Source organism: Pleurodeles waltl, chromosome 9, assembly GCF_031143425.1.
Source record: "Pleurodeles waltl isolate 20211129_DDA chromosome 9, aPleWal1.hap1.20221129, whole genome shotgun sequence".
NCBI lineage: Eukaryota > Metazoa > Chordata > Amphibia > Caudata > Salamandridae > Pleurodeles > Pleurodeles waltl.
This window is the reverse complement of record NC_090448.1, coordinates 611,594,945-611,615,928: the sequence shown is the minus strand read 5'-3', so window position 1 is coordinate 611,615,928 and position 20,984 is coordinate 611,594,945. Positions and strand designations below refer to the sequence as shown.

At 45.8% G+C, this 20,984-nt stretch overlaps 1 protein-coding gene across 6 annotated transcripts in view; it reads right to left on the bottom strand.

The window, feature by feature from the left end:
- Nucleotides 1–20,984, bottom strand: part of LOC138259714 (leucine-rich repeat and fibronectin type III domain-containing protein 1-like protein) — a 3,031,897-nt gene that overhangs the window by 962,127 nt on the left and 2,048,786 nt on the right. For all 6 annotated transcript variants that reach the window (XM_069207608.1, XM_069207606.1, XM_069207609.1 and 3 more), the window contains one exon: nucleotides 20,186–20,279. The gene's annotated coding sequence lies outside the window, so the exon portion shown is untranslated. The remainder of the gene's footprint in view (nucleotides 1–20,185; nucleotides 20,280–20,984) is intronic.

Here is a 20,984-nt window from a genome sequence, read left to right as displayed (position 1 = left end):
TCCAGTGATGACTCTTCCAGTGCAGATGGATGATGGGAAATCCACAGGTCTCTTACCATGTAGATGAATAATGGGAAATAAAGTGACATCACTTGCTTTGTAGATAGTCCACTGTAAAACCATTTTCCTTCTGATTGTTGTAGTCAAGCATTAAAATAGACACAATTTTATCGGGTTGGTGTAGTATATCAAATGGACAGTTCAGATAACATTTACAGTTTGATAAAAAGCCGTACAAATTATATTCTAAATCAAACTGTGGAAAGTTTTGAAGCAGAGGCACAGTGATGTTGTATGTATGTAAATCATAACCCAACTACAGTGCATTGTGTATTGTAGCATTTATCATTTTGTAATAGGGAATGGGAAAGCACATTTTGCATCTCTGCACATTAATTAAACATTTTAGCATTACGCCCAAAATAGTGAAATTGATTTGTTAACGTATTGTGAACATGTTTTCATTGCATTATTTTGGAGCAACTAGAACATTAGCTTAGACAAGATGCATTTGCTTTGATTAACACTACCCCCAAACTTTCTGTATTAAAGCAACATAATATTACTGATACTAGATTAAAAGTGTCACTAGATCAAGACTGGAAGGTGATCGCTGAGGTCTTATAAAACACCATGCTCCAGTCAGGATTGTTTACAGGGTTGTATTAAGGTTTAAGCAAAGTCCCTATGTAAAATCAGCTTTTGAAAATCAGTAAATTGGATAATTTTGCCAACTATATACAATAATTAATGTTAGAACACATTACTGTCTGGAGTGCAAATTGAATGATTTCTCATGTTCCAATGGTGATAAAATTTCCAACCTTTTCCAAGGGCCAATGTCCCTGGGTTCTTCTCTTTTATATCCAATGGCTAAAGTCTAACAGTGAACTTTACTTCCCATCCAAATAAATGCCATTCTTTGTGTCTGCTAAGAGGAGTTTCCTCCACTTTTTCTCCTCTATCAAACAATGGCCATAATCTTTGTAATCCTTGCAGTGCGATTTTCTAACTAGATTGTTTTAACAGCCTGTAAGTAGGCTGTCCTAACAAATTAATATCCAAACTACATTGACTCCCTATTCATGATGTTCCACTTTCCTTTAATCACAAAATCACAACCATATGCCGCCTCCCCTAAGTTGTTGAGACAGTTGAGAAACAATAAAACACTGAACAATAGCAGAGATAGTTTTGTGAAATACTAGAAGTGAAAAACCAACTTGGCTAGTACCAAGGTGTGGGAAGGGAATGAAAAAAACAACGATGTTTGAAAAAGCGTTGTTCGATGAAACATTTTTATGTGTGCTTTTTTTCTTAAAACAGTTTACTAAATCCAGTAGCCAGTATGTGAAAAAGAGCCTAGTGCAAATAACACAATTACTCGTTTGCAAATGGGAATGTAGTTTGGGGAGTGACTTATACAATAATAGGACACACCACCAATTGTCCATTCAGAAAACAACTTGCCTAATGAATGTTATCTACACAGGTCACATAGTACAGCCTCTGTGAATGGCTGGGAATCCTGGGATGGTAGCCTGCAAGGGACAATAGACCACTATCCCTGCATTTACAGTTCCAAACAGGAAAACATTTTTTAAGTTAATGTATGTCCACTAATGAGACCTGCTTCTTTAAAATTAATGTTTTCCATTTCGAACATGTCTAGGGAGCATGCAGTGATTCAATGCACCACGGCACACCCACAACCCCCACGCCCCCAAGTGGTTATCCAACATTATTCCCAATGTAGGAGCTATCCGAGTTGCAACATCTCTTGAGAAAACCCCCAAATTCTACATGTATTCTCCAGTTTTGATAAGGAATCATCAGAATTTGAGGTATTTGCCACGCCCAGAAAATGAAAATGCATAGCCCAGATGTATGAATTTTTACTGGATATGGTAAATATGTATGTAAGGAAGTCATCCACTACTCAAGATTTCACAAACAAACTGGGAACTCATTACACAACCAAGGCAGACACATTGGATTCCTATTTAAAACAGTAGACAACCATCAGCACCAACCCCTTTCCCAAAATACCCTCTAAGAATAAACCAACCCAGCCTCTAATGTCCTTCAAACACATATCCCAAGGTGAATTTATGGATTTGGTCAAAGCAAGCAGACCTTCTGGTTGCCCTTCTGACCCTTGTCCACCACACATCTTCAAGAACATTCTTTTATCTACTTCTGCTGCAACACCTGTAAGAAGAATCATCAACAACTCTTTAACTACAGGAACTTTTCCTGTAGACCTTAAAAGGCATACATATGAACGTTATTAAAGAAAACAAACCTAGACCCGCAAGACCCCACCAACTAAAGACCAATCATAAATGGACCTTTCCTTGGCAAACTGATAGAAAGAGCAGCATTCGCCCATATGTCACAGTTCATTGAAGACAATTCTATACTTTCAGACTTCCAAACTGGATTCTGCCCAGGAAGAGGCACTGAATCCACACCCATAGCAATCTGGGATGATCTTAAAAACACAGTTGACCGCAATGGAGTTGCTGCACTACTTCTCTTGGACCTCTCGACTGCCTTTGATACGGTAGACCATGACACCCTAATTCAAAGACTCCACGAAGCTGGCATAGAAGGGACTGCTATCAAGTGGATTACATCCTACCTTAAAAAAAAGATCTAATATCATCTATTCTCCCCCCTTCTCGTCCAAACCCTACCTCACAAAAGCAGGGGTCCCACAAGGATCAATCATCTCACCTTTGCTTTTCAACATCTATATGATATCATTACCAGAACTGATCAATGATTTTCATCTCACAAGCTACAACTATGCAGATGGCACACAAATACTACTTAAATTAGAATACCCCAAAAACATTGAATACTCAGAAATCTTCAGTTGCCTCAGAGCCGTTGATCAGAGGATGACTTGGAGCCATCTCAAACTAAATGCTTCCAAAACAGAAATACTCATATATGGTGACTGGAAAAGTTATGACCCACTGGGCGCCTGGCCTGATGATCTTGGACCACCTCCTCAACTATCCAAGTAAGTTAAAAACCTTAGAATCACCGTGGACTCAAAGTTAACTATGAATGCCCAAGTGGACAAATTAGCAAGCTTCATCACCTTGAAGACTCTACGACGCATCTTCCCCCACCTCAGATTTCCACACAAGGTGCAAGCTACTATCTCACTTGTACTATCCAGACTACATTATGACAATAGCCTCTACCATTGATCATCTCTATCTATTATGAACAAACTACAACATATTCAGAACTCCACAGCCAGGCTACTATTACATGTAAAGCCACAAGCCCACATCTCCCCTGCCTTGAGAACACTTGAGAGCACTACACTGGTTACCCGTTGTGAGAAGATGCACTTTCAAGCTGCTTTGTATCACCCACAAAGCTATACATGGAACAGGACCGCTTTTTATCAGAAACAAAATAACCAAATACATTCAACAAAGAAACCTCCGCTCAAGATTGGCACCCAGCCTTAGATCACCACCATACAAGAAAAAGACTATAGGTGGTACATCCTTCTCCGTTCAAGCAGCCAAACTATGGAATTAATTACACCCAACTATAAAAGCCACAGATAACTATCTTGTCTTCAGAAAACTACTCTAGAGTTGTCTCTTTCCTTCATAACAGCCATATTCAAACAGCTATGGACTGCATATGCCTATGTTGATAAATATTTTTTATCTGATTATGTGTATATTCTGGTTATATATAGTTCTTTAGAAAATATGTATCACTATATGTCATAACAAAAATCTACACACACACTCTTTAAACCTGTTTAACTAATGTATATGTACTCCTGGTTTAAATATGTATATGTATGAACATATATGTGTGCACATGTGTGTGTATTCATGTGTGTATGTATGTGTGTGTGTGTATATATATATATATATATATATATATATATATATATATATATATATATGTTATTCTATGCTTAACATGTTCATGGGTCATTGCATAACTCCTAGATAAGTTGTTATACTAGATACATATGAATCCCTGCTCTCATCTTATATCACACTTATTTACCCATCACCATATGTCATGTCTCTATCAATCTATTCTCCATTCCCACTCTGACTCATCCCAAATCCATTCTACTACTTTAATCTCCTAAATAACTCTGCCTAAGCTCTTCCCTCCGCTTCCACATCTAACTTACCCAAAGCTCACTTTAATACCATGATCCCCCAAGCAACCCTACTATATTCTCCTTCATTTATATCACCTTGCTACTATGATCTCCCTAACCCTTTCCACAGACTCTTCACTCCTCCACCCCAACTTTACTCATCCCAAGCCTAAATCCTATTACCATAAACTCCCAATTAACACTTCTGGATTCTTCCCTCCTCCAACCCTCCATTACTCCAGTCAATCTAACTAACAAACTCACATATTTGTGACTCAAATTAACTCATAATAATACTAAAACTGTACTCATATTTCCCTATACTAGTCCACCACTAATTCCTTTTGGGTTCCGGAGTAGCGTGCTATTCGACAAAAATTTCTTCGATGCTTCGTCAGGGGTAGTAAGCGCTATATAAATACTATTACAATACAAATACAATACAAAAATATCTCTCTCTTAAGGATGACGCGCTTTATCGCGGCCAATTTGTGAGAAGTGAGTCAAAGTGAGGTATGTGGTTTTAAACCATGCAGTAAAATACGTGGCCTACAAGAGTTTTGTTATTTGCTATCTTTTAACTGAATCAAATTCTACAGATAAGCGGTAAATTCCTTCTGGACAGACTGGATGGATGTAATGCATGCTACTTGACAGGCATAACAGGAAAATCTTCCTCCTCCTCAGACAAAATAACATGGCAGAGCAGTGAGATTTGTTTTTCTTTCTGTCCAAAAAACCCATTACTTAAGATGGAGGGTTCTGCTTCACTTGAGTGATAGTCTCTCCCACTATTACAGGTTTACAGTTATTTTTCGTAGCCACGATGCTGTATACTAAGAAGAAGCCGATTTTGTGTCATTATCAAATATGTTTTGACAGTATACTTACTTGGAGTCTGCAAGTGATAGATTGAACATCAACTCCTAATAGGTTCACGTGAAAGGCTATAGCTGTCTGTGAATCCATTTGGTTCAACACCAAGCGGGCAGGAAAATGTAACACATCTGTCTTCCTCGGAGAGAAAAACAACATTTACTCTCCTTCAATACAACACAATGGAGGGGAATTACGGGGAGTCTCTAGGAAGCAGAGTTATGGATGAAAATGCTTACACTGTTTGGTTCCAATTGTGGATTCAAACCTATTCTGTTTGATTTGCACCTGGAAAAATAATTTACTCATTGTAAAAGGAACACAATGAAAAGTATTGTGCCTATTGTTATTAATCGATTCAGCCATTTGAAAGGCTCTGAAACGAGGTTTAATCAAACTGACAACAGAACCTGAATAAACAATAAAGAGAAAAACTGTAAATATTCAAAATTCAGAATATTAAACATAGAAAAACATTGGGTAGGAGAATGAGATATTGCATTATTATAACCCTTATTTTGAATGCAGAAGAAAACTGGAAGTTGGACACAGTGTCCCTCATTATGACATTGGCAGTAAATCCCCTTTACCGCCACACTGACTGCCGCCAGCTCACCGCTGCCGCGGCAGATATCCGTTCACCATATTATGACACACACACACACCAATCCGTCAGTATTCAGCCACACACACAAATCCGCCACACCAAAGGTCAGTGATAAAGTGGTAGTATCAAAACCCACACCGTTACGCCAACAGAACTACGTCCATCACATTATGAGCCATGAATCACCACAGCCGACATTCAATGGCAGAAACCATTGGCAGTACATACTGCCACACTCAAAATGGACACCCACAGACAAAACAACACCGCAATGGCCAATTCAAACAACACACACCTGACACCCATACACACACCACACCCACACACCACTATAAAACATACACCCACATTACCCACAACCCTTTACCGTTCCAAACTATTGCCAGCAGAGAGATATCAAGGCCACAGACGCAATCAGAGCCACACACTACGCACACCTATATACCACTCACGCACCCCACATCACATACCCGAACACATTACCCAACACACCCTCACCTACACACCTCACACAAAACCCATGGCACCACAAAGACACCCCAGTTTCACAGAGGAGGAGCTAAGGGTCATGGTGGAGGAAGTCTTCAGGGTAGAGCCACAACTATTTGGAGCACAGGTGCAGCAGATGTCAATAGCTAGGAAGATGGAGCTATGGCGGAGAATCGTGGACAGGGTCAACGCCGTGGGACAGCACCCAAGAACTAGGGATGACATCAGAAAGAGGTGGAATGACCTACGGGGGAAAATACGTTTCATAGCAGCAAGACACCAGCTCCCTGTACAGAGGACTGGCGGTGGACCCCCACCTCCTCCCCCACAACTAACAGCATGGGAGGAGCAAGTCTTGGCAATCCTACATCCTGAGGACCTCGGCGGAGTAGGAGAAGGACTGGACTCTGGTAAGTCAACTCTCTACTTCTATCACCCCCCCTACCTGCATGCCATCACATACCCCCACCCTCATCCTCACTTCCATCACTCCATCACTTCCCACACAGCCCACCATCACATCACACTCATTCCAATGCCAAGCCCTGCATGCCGTACCAATGCATGGACACCCCTCACAGCCCTGCATGGACAATCATCACTAAAGAATGCACACTATAGAGAACCAATCATCCCACCATACACCAACATACATGTAAAGCTGGCAGGGCAAATACAACCAAAGAGGGAAAGCCACGGATGCACCGACACAGAAACCATAACACATCATTTACATCCCCACAGGTACCCCAGCCAATGTCAGTGGAGAGCAGGTGCCAACAATATCTAGTCACCCAACAGAAGAGGCCCACAGTGATGACAGCAACTCTGGTCTTCAGGATCTGGACCATCTACCTGGCCCATCAGGGGCCTCTGGACAGCCGGTTACCCAGGCACAGTCACACACCACCATAGAGTCTCCCCCATCAGGAAACACCACCACAGCACCCACCCAGCGTACACCTATGTCCACAGGACATGTCAATCAGCAGTGTTTCCACCTCTACAGGTACCCCATGCCACACTTCATACCCAAGACAATCAGGGACCTGGGGTCACTGGCAGTGGGCACATGGTTCAGGGGACAGAGGAACAGGCCAACAGAGACAATGGGAGGACTGCTGTGCGCCAGAGGGAGGACAGGCCCAGGGAACCAACTCTCCAGGAGGCACTCGCTGAGATCCTGGGAGCCTAGCAACATTCCCAGGACATGATGGGCCAGATCCTGGACAATGTGCAGGCGGCTGCAGGAGGGACGGTACCAGGGGATCAGGGAGGACTTGCGCCTGCAATCAACAACACCCTGATCTCCATAGCAGGGGTGCTGGCAGACATGGACAATATTATGTATATATATACGTTGTCAGGCACGTGACCTCGGGTAGGTGCACGGCGGACTACCGGGAGATTAGAATGAACTCTCCTTTGGTATGAGGTTTACGCGTCCCTATGATGCCCTGTCTCCACATGGGATGGGCGACCTACAATTTTACTGACTGTGACGACTGGTCCACGGACTGTAAGTGACCTTCCAGCATTTACCGTTTTGTTGTTTGTTTTTTAAGGAGAAGTTACAATTTACAGTCCTGATGAAGCGCCATTGGATAATTTTTTGACCGTAGAGGCGCGAAACATGTCGACCCTCCAGTGTTAGGAGTGAATACTTTTCCTCCTTTCCGTTTTTTAGGACTACACGGGACATCACTTCCCCCAGGTACTCCTGCATTTATTTTTAATCTTGGCCTGACCCTTACTTTGAGCATTAAATTGAGGCATTAGGTGCTCAGAGCCAATTTTAACATATCCTTCACTCTCCTTTCCTCCCTTGTCAGCACGTACTGCAGACTCGATTGGATCTGCGATACAACTTTCGGTTTAGTGCCACCACCACTAGTGTGGTGGCCCGTCAGATGTTGCAGTGCCGGTCTGACGAGGAGTCAGCCCAATGATGATGCTTAGCATCCTATTGTGATGCTTGAGGGCACTCCTACAATATCACTTTCAATCTCTCTTTCGTCCTCATTGACAGTTTTTTCTGGAACAGTGTACTCATTTCTATTATAGCAATATTATGAGGGGGCAGTCACACAATGGCAGGCCCCTGCCACTAGCCATACATCTGAACAGCCTTCCACCTCTGCCACCACTAGTGAACAGGAGGCCTCGCCACAGGACTCACAGGCCACCAGCACCCCTCCCCCTGCAGAAAGAGAACCACCCTGCAAACGTTCCCTGTGATCCAGACAGAAGCCAGAGACACATGCCAAGACCCCCACCAGGAAATGAGACTCTCCTGATTGTCACCCTTGTGTCCCACTCAGTCACCCTGTCCACCTTGAGCTGCCATTGCTCCCCTTCCTATTTCCCATTGGACAATGCACCTGTGCTACAAACAGACTGGAACAATTCCCTGGACTTTCCTCCATCATCACCCCATCCCATTGCACTTGCCCCTCTATAATTTGACAATTCAATAATCACCCTTGGAACAAAATAGAACTTTGGAGTATGTCATGTATATCAATTATGTATTCATTGTAACAGGTACAAACATTGTAATTCAACTGTACAGATACTGAGCATAGATTAATGACCTGTAGCTGTCTGCAGTGATCACACCAGGAGTATATGTGAGGTCACCAACATCTGCAAAATGAATTGTCAGAGGGAACAGTAAGTGGGCATAGAGGTGGGGAATAACAGCCAGTGCCACAGAAAATCAAACAAATGTCATTGAAATGTGAAGTAACACTGTCCTGCCTGTGTGTCATCGCAAGTATTTTCTGATCACTGATGTTTTGTTGTCCTCATGCTCATCCTCTGCCTCCTCATCCTCCCTGTCCACAGGGTCCACTGCTGGAACATGGGCATCTCCAGCCTCCTACTCCTTCAGGAATGGGACATGGCATTTGAGGGCCAGGTTAGGCAACATGCAGCATGCCACCACTATCTGGAAGACCTTCTAATATGAGTAGCACAGGGATCCACCTGTCAGATGGAGTCACTGGAACCTTGCCTTCAGGAGGCCAAAGGTCCTTTCAATAATCCTTCTGGTTCGCCCATGGGCCTTCTTATAACGTTCTTCAGCCCTTGTCCTCCCATTCCTCACAGGGGTCAGCAGCCATAAGAGGTTGGGGTAACCAGAGTCACCTGAAATACTGAGGGACAAGATTTAGCCACACACTATCCCATATGGCCCACACCATACCCATACACCAACATATACTGGGTGGGAACCAGGGCTCACCTATTAGCCCCACCATGTGCCTCTGTTGATGCTGCTATTCCTTAGGACAAAGGCATCATTCACCGACCCAGGATACTTAGCATTGATGTGGGAGATGTACTGGTCCACCAAGCACACCATCTGTACATTCATAGAGTGGAAACTCTTCCGATTTCTGAAAACCTGTTCATTCTGGCGGGGGACAAATGCAATATGTGTTCCATCAATCGCCCCAATTATGTTGGGGATATGTCCCTTTGCATAGAACTCGGCCTTCACTGTGGCCAAATCTTCGACCTGGGGGAAAACAATGTAGCTGCACATGTGTTTAATCAGGGCAGACAACACTCTTGTCAGCACTATTGAGAACATTGTCTGTGACATTCCTGCTGCCAAACCCACTGTCACTTGGAAAGAAGCAGTTGCCAGGAAATGGAGCACTGATAGAACTTGCACAAGAGGAGGGATCCCAGTGGGGTGACGGATAGCAGATAGCACGTCAGGCTCCATTTGGGCACACAGCTCAGTGATTGTGGCCCTGTCAAGTCTATAGGTGAGTATTATGTGCCTGTCCTCCAGTGTTGCCAAGTTCACCAGGTGTCTGTAAACGGGGGTATGTCTCCATCTCCTATTCATCCGCAGCGGTAGGAATCTATGGGGCAAAAGAGTGGGGAGCCTGTCACAAACTGAACAATGGAGCTACAACAGAACTTTCCATGTTGTTAACTTGTAATGGGTCAGTGTGATTTGTCCAGTATGTCCTAATTTCATCAGTGACACAGATATTTTCCAGGGCCTTCCCCCCCCGAAGTGGCGTCAGCCTGTCCTGTGTGGAGGGACAGGTGGAAGTGAGGTAATTCCGCTGACGATGGGCGCCGTTGGGGGAGGCGGCCGGGAACCGCCATGCAACTCCTCATTGGTTAACATTGGGCTCTATGGGTTGCAGTGGCCAATGGGGATCTACGCCGGCGGACGTGACTGCCATTTTCTAACTGATCCCTCACAGGAGAAGACCTACACTGCATGTGCTGCTGTGACCTTTGTCTGGAACCTACCATGGCTCGTGTGACCGGGGAAAGGGCCCCAGCCTTCACTTCAGAAGAGTTGGAGAGACTGGTGTATGTGGCCCTACCCCGGTACGGACTGCTGTATGGGCCTCCAGACCAACAGGTGAGTACACTGTGGGCACATGCATGTGGCATGACTGCATGGAGTTGTGTGTGTGTAGGCCTTGTGTAAGGGGGGTGGGTGGATGTCCCCTGGGAGGCATATAGGTTGTGTACCGGGCCATGTATGTGCCGATGTTGATGGAAACGGGTATGGTGGAACATATGTGTAACAGGCAGGACTGTTTGTCTAATGGTATTTTCCTGTGTGTATTGCCCCTGAAGGTCAGCGCCCATCAAAAGAAGGGTATATGGCGTGCCATCGCCAAGGAGGTGCGGACCCTGGAGGTCTATGGCAGGCGGAGCACCCACTGTCGGAAACGATGGGAGGACCTGAGATGCTGGGCACGGAAGATGGCAGGGGCCCAGCTAGGGGTGGCCACCCAATGAGGAAGGGGTGGCCGTCGAACCCTGGCCCCCCCTGATGGCCCGCATCCTGAGCTGTATGGGCGCTTGAGGGCATCACAGCAGCCACAAGGGGGAGAGTACAGTGCCCATCATTACAACTTAGGCATGGTAGGGTGGTATCCGGGTGGGGAATGTGTATCAGTGTGTGCCCCTAGGCAAAGCCTGATATTGGAGCATAGGTCCCCTGGTGGTTAGGGTTCAGAAGTGATAAACTTGCTACCTAGCTCATAGGAATCCACAACAGGTCAGAGCTGGGTGGGTCCCAGGTGTGCTGCATTTGGCGATGTGTGTCCCTCCCCATGTTTTTGCTGCTAACTATTTCTCTGCAAGTGCTATGGCATATTGTGTAGGCCTGTTCCCTGTGTGTGAGGGTGCTGTGTACGCCAACGGTGGTGTTGGTGCAGCCATTGACCAAGTGTTTCCTTTGTCTCTCCCCCCCTTTTTGTTTTGTCACCCTGTCCTTATGTGCATTAGCATCATCTGGGGGAGGAGCAGAGGCACCGGTGACAGAGGGAGCTGCATTCCACAGTACCCAGGAGGCAGAGTCCACCGACGGTGAGGGCACCAGTGGGAGGGAGGGGGAGGGGAGCACCACAGCCGAGACTGGAGGGGACAGTTCTGACACAGATACCTCGTCCGCTTGAAGCTCCCTGGTGGTGGCGGACACTTCTGTGACCACCCCAGCTACAGGTACACCAGCCACCCCCATACCAGCACCACCCACCCAAAAGCCCCTAAGCGAGTTGCCCATGCCTGCTCACCCAGGAGGGTGGGCATCTCCTTCGCCCCAGGCACCTCAGGCCCTGCCCCAGTTAGCTCTCCTGCCCTGAGTGAGGAGGCTATAGATCCCCTGAGATCCATCTCTGTAGGGAAGTCAACCATTGTGAATGCCATCCAGGAGCTGGCAGCCCAGATGGAACAATCTAATGCATTCCTGGAGGGCATTCACACTGGATTGGCAGCCCAATAGCGATCGATCCAGGCTCTGGCCTCCTCTCTGATGGTTGCCATTGTCCCTGTTTCTACCCTTCAACTACCACTGCCCATTCCCAGTTTTCTCAACCCCAACCCATCCCAATCACACAGGCAGACATGCATGCATACAAGACAACACACAAGGGTGGTACAGGCAAACACAAGCACCACACTACATCCCACAGGCACTCACATAAACACTATGCAGATGCAGACATTCCAAAATTCACTATTTCCACTGTCTCTCCTCCTCCTCCTCCACCACCTCCCACCCACTTCCATCTACCCTCACACCTCCATGCACGACATCACCATCCACTACCAGCATCAGCACACCAAGCAGAACACACACCTCACTGGCAGACACCTCCACAACAGCCATGCACACGTCCCCTGTGTCCTCTCCCACTGTTTCTGTGCCCCCCTCCTAAGGTACACAAATGCAAGCACTCAGACACCCAACAGCCGTCTACCTCACAACAGCATACAGCCCATGCACCTGCACTCAAAAGCAGCAGATACCTCCAACAACCACTCCCTCTTCCTCCACTCCCATTTCTTCTCCCTCTTCCCATCCCTAAAAGACTGTTCCTATCCACCATTGACCTCTTCCCTCCCCCTCCCCCGCCTAGCACGTATGGCAAGGGTAGGAAGAACCCAGCCAAGCACCTCAGCCACACAGTCCACGGGGCCCAGTCGTCACCAAACCCACTTGTGGTGGAAAAGGATCCCGGCCACATGTCATGAAGGTGAAGAAGCCTGCACCAGGCAGCCTCAAGGGAAAGGAGCCTGCCCCAGCGGCCAGAAAGACCAAGGAGCCTGCACCAGCAGGCAAGAAGGGAAAGGAGCCTGCCCCAGCTGCCAAGAAGACAAGGGAGCCTGCACCAGCAGGCAAGAAGGGAAAAGAGCCTTCCCCAGCTGCCAGGAAGGCAAAGGAGTCTACAGCAGCTGCTAAGATGGGAAAGGAGCCTGCCCCAGCTGCCAGGAAGAGCAAGGGGCCTGCACCAGCAGGCAGGAAGACACCGGGGCCTGGGGCTGGAACTGTGACTGAGCCCCCACCACCAATCATGGTTATACAGCTGTCTGAGGTTGCAGGGGATGGGCAGGAGCCTCCCCCCACCAGCAGCACCACCACCACTGAGCAGCCGTCCGAGGTTTGGCAGGAGCCTCCCCCCACCAGCAGCACCACCACCACTGAGCAGCCATCCAAGGTTGCAGGGGATGGGCAGGAGCCTCCCCCCACCAGCAGCACCACCACCACTGAGCAGCCATTGCTGCCGGCAGACAGTATATAATCCTGCCTCCAGGGGCTGCTGTGCTGCCTGCCCCCTGCAAAGCCAGTGGGTGTGACACCCAACTGAGAGACTGTGACCTTGCACTCCCCAGGATCAAGAGCACAGGGCATGTTGCCCCCTCCAGAACCAATGGGTAAGACACCCACATGCCCAACACTCCCAAGGATCAAGAACAGGGCACGGTGCCCCCTCCAGAGCCAGTGGGTGAGACACCCACATGTGAGACTGTGATCTTGCATGCCACAGGACCAAGCACAGGGCATGTTGCCCCCTCCTGAAACCAGTGGTCTTGTAACATCTCCCGACTGAGGTGCCCCGTCCCCCTGCGGTGCCTGCGTATTTACCAACTGATGCCCCTGAAGTGTTCTCTCCGTGATGAAGCAGGTGACATGTGTGGCCTTGGACTTTGGCCTGTGGCCATGTGGACAATGCAAATAATGTACTGGGCTGTGTCCCTTTTTCTGTACATATACGTACATATCTATTATCTTGCCTAACTTATTTTTCATGCTGTGTTGATCTCATCACATTCACTTTTGCAAATTCGTTTTGTCCTTGCATTATTCATCGAGTTACGGGTAAAATTGTTTTTGTAATGCAGCTGATTGTGTGTATGGTGTTAGGGGGCGTGTGTGTGTGTCACTCTCTTTTTCCTCCCCCCCTCCCTTGTGTGCTAGGCGGATGTACTCACTGTCGTCGTCTTCGCTGGCGTTGGTGTTCGTGGTGGAGCAGAACATAAAAGATCATGCGGAAGAGATGCAGTTCAGGCTCCATGTTGGCGTGGTTTTTCCTTGAGTCTCCAATGGTGAGTCCTTTCCCTTCTGAGCTCAGTTTCCACCAGGCTTTTGATGTTGTTGGTACCGCCCCAGAAAAAGTGGCGGTTTCCTGGGTCATAATATGGTGGGCGGAACATTGGCTTCCTGGCTGTAGGCGGCTACCACCGCAGTGGCTGTTGTTTCAACCCTGGTGGTCAGTGTGGTACATTGGCTATTGGAGATCTTTCCGCCATGGTCATAATTTGGCGGTAGTTACCACCAGCCTGTTGCCAGTATTACCGCCACTTTATAACCGACCGCCAGGGTTGTAATGAGAACCAGTGTCTTTAGTGGGGCAAATTTTCAGAAATAAAGAGGAGCAATACATTGTCTAAACATTACCTCTTATTTCAAATTCAAAATTTGAATTTAGTTCCTTAAATGCTCCCAAGGGAACTGCAATAGGATTTATAGAGGGCCTAGACCAGGGGGATTTCTCCATACAGTTCTTCAGATAAAGTTGAAATAAGGGCTAAGTGTGACCCTATTCTGTTGATGATATCATGTTTGGGGTGGTTGCCTCTGGATTACCTCTTACAAATGTGATTGACAAGTATGGTGTAAGATTTAAGTAACACATAGAAGAAAATAAGCAACTGATATGATTTATCAATTTCACAGGATGTTGCCCCAGATTAGTGTCTGCAAGACTGGTATGTGGGGTATCCCAGGCCCATGGGCAGGTTGTTATTCTGCCCTATGGCACTGGAATCATTAGAATGGATGGGGAATGTGGCCTAGAGGAGGGCCACTGTCAGACCCCAGATTCTCATTGGCTGCATACTTGACAATTAACTGGGTGTCCCTGCACCAGGCACCCCAACTCCTCAGAGTCTTGGTGTACTGTCTCTAGACAAAGATATGGAGGCCAGATGAAGAGTGAGGAGTAAGAGGTGGAGTTTATTCACAGTGTAAGGGACAGTACGTCAGGCTCTGAGAGAAAAACACCTCAAGACTGGCCCTGGTGAAGCCATTTCTGTCCTGAAAATGCTGTCTCCTTTGTCACAGAGACCTACCCCAGGCAGACCCCTACATTACAAAGAGGTGTCACCCTGAAGTGGGACTGTGGTTCCCCCCTGAAAGTTTCATACTTACAGGAGTCTGTTCAGTCTCAGGGTATACAAGTGTTAGACCTGGCATTCTTGGCATGGTTTCCCCTGACTATTTTGCCTTTTGACCTCCTCTTTTGCTGAATTCATTTTTGCTGGCATCAGGATTCTGTGCACTTCACAACTTCTGACCAGTGTTAAAGTGCATGTGTTCTTTCTCTAAAACCTGGTATGATTGGCTTATGTACAATTGGCATATTTAATTTACTTTGAATTTCCTTATTACATTTTATAAGTGTAATTTCCATTTGCAAGTCTGAAAACGCCACTTTTAGAAAGTTGGCATTTTTTTACTTTTACCATTTTGTGCCACTGTCTGTCTCTGAATACATGTCTGGGTAGGTAACAGTCCATCCCCTCTAGAAAGCCACGCACAAAGGGAACATGGGTTTTCCTGATGGACCATCCACATCCTGATGGGCCATTAACATCTTGGTGGGTCATCCTGCGCAGGATGGGAGGGAGGAGCTGCCACTTACACCTGAATAGGATGGGTCCTGAACCCTCACAAAAGGCACCATAATCCCCTGTAGTGAGTCTGGAACCAGTGAAGGAAGGGTGGGGACTTTATGCACTTCAAAGACCTCTCTTTGAAGTCTGCCCCACTTCAAAGGCACAACTGGGTATAAGAACTGGAACCCAGGCACTACCAAGTCAGCACACTTGTGGACTTGAAGACATTTTGCCAGGGTGAAGGACTGTTGTGCTGCAAAGGGACTGCCACTCTGCTGCAACTCTGCAGGACTTTGATGGATTCCTGCTCTGCTGTGTTTGCCCTGCTGCCTGTTGTCCTCCAGGCCTGGGAGTAAGAAGAACTGGACCTGCATCTCTACTTCCCCAGTACCAAAGTGACTCCAAGAGCTTGCTGGCTTGCCTCCTGTTCTGAAGGGTCAGTGACATCAAAGACTTCACTCACCTTTGCTATAGCTTCAGGACTCCGCCAAATCTTACTCCTACTCTGCTAAGTGGTGCCAATCCAGTCCTGGGCCCCTGAAAGTGCATTCTGCAGCTGTGTTCTATGAAAATCCATACTTCCTCATCACTGCACCAATCAGAACCACTGCATCTATCCTCATTGCTGACACATTGGCACTGCCGCTATTGCTGATTGCACGGCTCCGGATCAACACATTACCAACAGCTCTGGTGCATCACTTTCGCATCGCCAGCTTGGAGACTCGACAAGGACCCATCACCTTCATGGCAGAAGGGTTTGATGCTGTCCCTCTGCTCGACGATCGACAACTGCATGGTTCGATTGTGACCCTCCACACAAGGTACTATTTCAGCATGACAAGCTTGGTCCATGTAGCCGGCCTGTGCTCCACTGCCATCAGCCTGAACTTTTGATTTACCCCAGTCTAGTGCGACCAGATAACCCCAGTTGGCACTTTAAGTTTCTAAGCACTACAATTGCAGATATTCTTTAAAAGTTCATATCTCGAATTCTAGTTATTGGATTTATGTTGTTTTGATCTAGTTTTGTCCATTAAATTACTTTTTATTTTTCTGACCTAGTGTGAATTATTCTTGTGTGATGTTTTCACTGTTTTACCTCTTTAAATATTGCACAAGTACTTTGCATATTGCCACTTACGGTCAGCATGCCGGCTCTGTGCCAAGCTACCAGTGGGTGAGCACTTGTTAATTTATTGTATGTATCTGACTTACCCTGACTGGGAATATGGTTCCTGCTTGGACAGGGTGCATACCTCTGCTAACCAGAAACCCAGTTGTTAACAACACCCTAATCTGAGAGGCCAGTTTCATTACACCACCACTGATGTGGCAGAAATAAGAGTGGAAAGACGGTGTCTTTCACTTTAGGGTGTAGTACCCACACTGAGGAATCTAATAGGCCAAGCAGCCCTTAGAAGCAAGTTAGGGACTCCTTCCCAACCCCATGACTGAAGGTGAGGCCTACCCAATGCCCCAGACTGGAACCGCCAACTGGAAGTGGATGGCCCGGGGCCACGTTCTTGACAGTGACAGCTGTTGGGGCACTCTGTTGGTTGCTGTCCTTGTGGGCAGATATTTTCCTAGGTTGCGGACAGCCACCTGACCTAGGAAGGAAGGATGGGCCACATTACCTTGTTGATCAGGGTGGTATTATCTGCAAGATATGATCATCTGTGAGCAACATAAGTTTAGGAGCCTCACAGAGGGGGTCTGCAGATGAGGAGAAGAGTTATCCCATAGGCCAGTCCAGGTGTCCAGGAGGATGGTGACAGAGGAGTACGGATAGGCGTAGAAGGGCATAGAAAAGACAAGTGCCAAAACAGAAGATGACAATTGACCATGATCTGTCATATGAGGAAGGAAACTCATCAAGGTATTGGCGGGGGCTCAGTTTGAAAAGCTCCCAATCTGCAGGATCGCCTTCGATTTTCCTGACTTTTTGCTAGAACCTATTTTGCTACTATAGAGGTAAGGTGCTTGTGCTTCCCCTTTTAACATGACAAACTTGGTACAAACCTAATTGGTGTACTTAATGTGTCTGTACTAATATGCTCAATAAGTTCTGACTCAATATGCCTTCCACTGCATAGGCACTGTAAACCATGTCTCCAGGCACACAATTAGATTGGCTGTACACATTTTTACTGCAAATTCAGTCTGTCAAAATAATGCCCTTTTGAGAGGCCTAAACTTAAATTTTCAATTTCTGTAAGTCATCCCAATTAGGCCTTATTGCCCATATGACAGGATGCATGCTATTTAAAAGTAGGTGGTGTTAAAAGTGTAATCTTATACTGAAAATGCCCTTAAAGATATTGTAACTGAAACAAGGTTGGCTGTATCATAGGAAAGCAGTGGGGTACAATATTACAATAATAAGTTTAATGTTATCTCCACCTAGGAAACAACTACAAATTTATTTTTTTACTTTTGAATTTATTACAGGGCCAATTCACTGGAAAAGTCAGATTAATTATAAATATTTTGGATTTTGTTTTTTAATTTACCTTTGCCTCTCTAAAGTCCCCGGAAGCTAAATATGCCTTTTGCTCTCTCCCTTCTGCAAACCATTAATTAGGATTCAAACAGCATGAATGAGGGGTGAACATGGTCCCATAAACACAGATACAAGGCACTGGGCGTGGAGAGGTGGTGTTGTGCCCTTAGCAGTATGGCCTGTGAGATAGGGCTAAGAACCTGATAAATTTAAAGAAGTCTACCCTGTCACAAGGAGATGTAGCTGACACCCAGGCGTGTCCCCTTCTTTTGTTCTTCCAGGCAGTCCAGCCTCCATCACAGTGGGCCTCTTGTTGACAATAAAACGCCAGATCTTGTTGAAGTGTCAAGACCTGCTTCACAGGTCTGCTCCGTTTTTTTACATGACATTGTGGACACAATTCAAAGAAGGGAAACAGAATCCCCAAGTAGTTTGTGTGTACCCATTATCTGGTTGCTGAAAGCTCTTCTTTGTCCTAGCAGACGTCTGTTGTTGAGTTTGTTGGGGGCAGAGGGACTGACTAAAAGTGTATTTTAGTGTTACATTTGGGAGTAAATTAGTTTTAACATGGTACACTTTCATGTAGTGTGGCCAAAAACTTCAGGCATATTGCAAATGCTCAGAGGGTAGAGTTAACCCCGTAAACCTTTACTCCATTGGTTGGGACATCCCTTGGGGTAATTCCCACCCACTACCTTATGCTAGGCATACATGTGGCATCTCCAGACACCTACTGCAAAACACTCCTATATTTGTGAAAGATCAAACCTGCTGTCTGAAACCTGACAGAGCCTACACACTGGACCTGCTTAACCCCTTGGAGTGGACTCCAAGTGTCAGAAGGTTGACTTTCTATTAAAGCTACTGGACACACCAAGCTACACAAGGCATTTTCTTTCAACTGCTCATCTGACCAGTGGCAAGTGGACCTGGACTGGACCCTTCTGTTGGCATTTGCCTGCTACCCCTTGAGTCTGTAAGTGCGTCCCCTGAGTTTTGAGGCCTCTAGAGGTGTACTCCTGCAGATGATTTTGACTTAAATGACTAAAGTTAGAAGTTAAATCTTAGAGCAGGGTGAACCTAGTTAGTGTAGCCGACCCGAGCTCTATTATGGTCAGCGTCAAATGCACCTAGGTCCTGCTCTACCGTGACCATTGACAATTATTGACACTTTGCACTTATTGGCACTATTTCTACTTAAAACTTTAAAAATGAATAGATCTGGTCTATAATTTAGGTGTAATTTTGTTTAATAATTTGTACTCTATTTTTCAAATTCTTTTTTAGATTTTTATTGTTTTGCATGTCCACTTTATAGCTGCTTTAGTACTGCATAAATACATTACAAATTGCACTAAGTTAAGCCTGTCCGCTCAGTGCCGTAGCTACCAGGTGGTTATACTCGGTGCTGGAGGTGCTAGCTCTTATTGGCAATTATTACTGCCCAACAGTGCGTTCTACTCTTACTCACCATGGCTGGACTTTGCTGGAGCCTTTCCAGCTTAGAGAGAGCTTGGAGGCCTGGAGGCGCCTTCCTATTCATTGCCATTTTACTAAGCAATTGTGCGTTCTGCCCGCCCCTTCCTATACTGTGAATTGGTGGCCTATTGCCACTTGACTGAGCCAATTGGTTTTGGGCACTGGTCTGGCTTGTGTTTTTTGATGATGCATTAGTGTGGCAGCAGCCCAGGGCAAGGTTTTCCCTGAACTCATTTATTTTTCTTTGCTTGGGAGGCCCAATACAACATCTAGTGGGTGGCTGGTTGCAGTCCTTCCCTCAGGTGCCTACCATGGCTGAGTCTTCTTCTGTCAGTTCTTGGACTGGAGGTCACTTCAGCAAACTTGGGTCAGGGAAGATCGGAGTTGCATCCAGCTGTCAGGTCACTTGTGGCAGTTGGGGTTGGCCTTATTGTGGTGGGCAGATAGGGTGTTATTGTGATGAGAGTTTGCTGCATTTTACTACTTTTACTAACTAGGTTTGCCCCCTTTGTCCAGTGGTGGCTGGCAAGTATAGCGAATGGAGGGGCGGGCAAATGGGTAGGTGCATAAAATAAATACATATCACAATTAAATAAATACATACATTAAAGAAATAAAAAGTTACCTGCTTTGCTTCCTGCAGACACGTCCTCCTCGCTCCGGTCCTCCTCCTCTTGTGATGTCCCGTCCAGGGCCCCAGCTAACTCCGTTAACCAATCCTGGTAATAGAGATCAAATTTTACTAATACGTTACTGACATAGAAGTTAGCGTATGGCGACTTACAAGTTTCATTTAAAGCTTAACAGAGAAATTTACATGCAATGCAAAAATATACACTTTTAAATAATGGCAGACATTTTGACCTCCGTTTCTTCTTGACATTGTGTTTGCATGAAAAATATTGTGCATTTATATTCAAGTGAACTACAGACATGCATAATATTAAAAGTATTATTTTTAGGGGAATAATAGAAGTGAAGTATATTATGAATATTAAATGAACATGAATTAATTGTACTTATATTGATATAAATGAGTTTATTAACACAATACATGTGTGCAGAAAAATAAATGCAGGTTTAGACTGTTTTCTAATATTATGCATGAATAACAATTAGGAAGTTAGGAAGAAACTTTTGAAATTTTTAGTTAGTTAGGTTTTGTAGATGACCCCTTGATGTGATGTTTCTTTCTCTTCTCCTGAATCTCTCAGATCCTCAGATGCCTTCTGAAGAATTAAAGTCGACCTTTCTAATTGCCCCATTTCTTTATGCTGTTCAGTACTAATATGCTCAATAAGTTCTGAACTGCTGAATTGCCCTATGCGGAGCTCGTGTATTGCACTGCGCTGATGCTGCTGTCTACTGATGCTGAGAAGCTGTGAACGCGTTGGCTCGACAACACTTTCCTGTTTGCTGTCCCA